Here is a 2,858-nt window from a genome sequence, read left to right as displayed (position 1 = left end):
ACTGTGCATTCCAGGGGCGAATTTCATCCCTCATTTCCTGGCCAAGAGGGCGATGTGGAGCGAAGGTCTGGTGCTTAACTGCAGGCATACATACCGGGTGTCTGTCCCCTCTCCCGCAGCCCGGCAGACACCACTGATGGCTCGGCGAACACCTCTCCGGGCGCTAATAGACGTGATTTGTCAAACGGCCGCTCCCCATGGATGAGGGTTTGTGTGGGAACTGAGACTCGGTGTCGCTGACCTTACATGCCAACATGACCGGACTAAGGGACACCCAGGGACCCGGCAAAACGTTATTTTGGGGTGTCTGCGAGGGTGTTTCTGAAGACATTATCATTCAGTAACTGAGTGAAGAGACCCACCCTCCCCAACCTGGGCCTTTCCCTCCTCCTCCTCCACAGGTTGGGTGCAGTGGTCAGAATACGCACGATCAATGTTGAATCGAGGCCTTAATAGGGTCCTAGTTACCTATTGCGTATGGAGCATTCTCTTTCATTTTCTTTTTCCTTCCGGAAATTCTCGATTTTATAATTTCTTTCTTCTCACTTCACCTCCACCGTGATTATGCCGATCGCATGCAAAACAGCTCTGAGAAAACAAAGTTTGTCTGTGGTGGGGAAACCGAGGCAGGACTGAAACAACCAGGCCCGACCTTCTGGTTGTGCTGCGTCGGGCCGCCAGCCTGCAGACGTCCACGTTCCTTCCGTACAAGTACCGGTCAGAGCCTTGGCCTCCACGCAAGGTGCTGGCGATGTTGAAAAGGCTCTGTCACCTTTGTAAGAAAAAGAAAAGGCCAGGAAGTCCAGTGTATTTACAGCATTTGCTGTAAATGAAAACCTCAGGTTCTAAAGTCCAAGGCAGTTTGATTTTTTTTTTCAGGGATTTTTCGGGTTTGCAAATAAGTTTGTGATATTCAAAAAGCACCGCATTTCAGTGAGTTTGGGGGTTTATCGCTAGACTGGTGGACGCAGAGCTGTTAGACCCGCCGGGAAGCTGGTGTTTGGGTCTCTACGCGTCACCGTTCCATTTTATTTCCCGGCTCGTTCAGAGCTCACACACGGGGGACTGGTTTGTTTGTTTATTTATATTTCTCAGACTCACAACCTTCCGTGTGCTGCTTGTACACGTTAGGGAATTTTGAACAGAATTTGGGAAGTTAAATCATGTGTCACAATCATAGCTTTCGGGGCCACCAGGCTGTGCGCTGGGGCTGGCGTGGCCTCCACGTGGGCAGGGCCTTCGACCCTGGTGGCCTGTGCATCTGGGTTCCACCAGGACAGCTCTGCCCTTCCAGCCTGCGAGCTTCCGTGAGGACAGGGCGAGACGGGTGCCATCACACCACAGACGGCCCAGCAAGGACACACATTTTACACACATCTTAGAGGCATCGAGGGCAGAAAACGATTTGCTTTGACTTTTACAAGGCGGCTGCAGCTGTTGGGGGAGTTTCCGGCTGGGCAGACGGTGGCCCCCAGCATCCTGCAGGAGGGGCTGAGTCCACTCCGGAAGCCCGGGACGGTCCACAGCTGGGCAGAGGCACACATGGAGCCACCCCCAGGCTGCTCCCAGACTGAAGACCAAGGCCACATCGGGGGGCCTCCTGGAAGTGGTTTGCCGAGGCCTGGAGCAGCACTCAGCCCGTCCTGCGTTGTTTCCCAGGAGCCAGGACAATTCCACAGACGGAGGTTACAGCAGTAGGAGTCTCTTCCCTCTTGGCTGTGGGGCTAGACGTCCAAAATCAAGGTGCCACAGGGCCACGTTAGGGTCCTTCCTGGCTCCTACAGCATCTGGTGCAGGACAGGGCCCATGGGGTCCTTGGACCATGGCGGCATCAGGCCAGTCTCTGCCCTGCAGTCCTGCCCCTCCTCGGTCGGCCTTCCTTTCTGCTCAGGGCAGACACTGGGCTAAGGCCCACCCACTCTGGGATGACTTCATCCAAACTGTTTCTGGGGGGTCACATTCGCAGAATGGGGGTCACGGCTTATCCTTTGGGGGACACCATCCACGCACCACGCTGGTGCCAGGAAAGACAGCTGCCATAACTAAGGGCGCCGCTCAGGAGTGTGGTGTCACCCTAAGCGAGTGGGAAGGGGTTCTGAGCATGATGGTTGGGAAGGATAGAGAGAGGGCTCAGTAGGGTCTCGACGTCTCAGGAGGGCGTCCATTGTCACTCAGGGATGAGACACCACGTGCAGGCATATGTCCTCCCTAAGATAAAACACCTGCGTAATCACTGAACTACCTTCTCTCTGGGATGCTCTGCCCAGTGACTTCAGTCTCCCATCAGGTCACGGCCCTGGTGCTGCTGCTGTGGCCGGGCCCTGCGGTGACACCCTGTCCCCACCGGCAGTCCTCGCCCAGAGCCCGTGAGTGTCTGCGTGTTTTCCTCTACGATTTTGATGGATTCCTATCTCACATCGAGGTCTTTCATCCATTTGGAGTTTATCTTTGTGTATGGTGTAAGAGAATAGTCCAGTTTCATTCTTCTGTATAGAGCTGTCCAACTTTCCCAGCACCATTTACTGAAGAGACTGTCTTTTTTCCATTAGATGTTCTTTCCTGCTGTGTCGAAGATTAGTTGACCATAGAGTTGAGGGTCCATTTCTGAGCTCTTTATTTGGGTGAACTTCTAAATAATTTTCTCTATTTTAACTTTCAACAATGAATCTTTATTATTATATAATAAAATGTAACCCATGTTATTAAAATGGTTGTTGTAAAAGGGTGACAGGTTTAAAATCACTGCGTATCAGAGCTGTTTGAGGTATGCACACTTGTTCGTGAAATAGAAGCATTATGGCCGCTCTCCAGTAATTGGCTTCCATTAGCTTTCAGAACAACAGCACGAGCAGCAGAAG

The sequence above is a fragment of the Ursus arctos genome, unplaced genomic scaffold (assembly GCF_023065955.2).
Source record: "Ursus arctos isolate Adak ecotype North America unplaced genomic scaffold, UrsArc2.0 scaffold_8, whole genome shotgun sequence".
Lineage (NCBI taxonomy): Eukaryota > Metazoa > Chordata > Mammalia > Carnivora > Ursidae > Ursus > Ursus arctos.
This window is presented reverse-complemented; position numbering follows the sequence as displayed.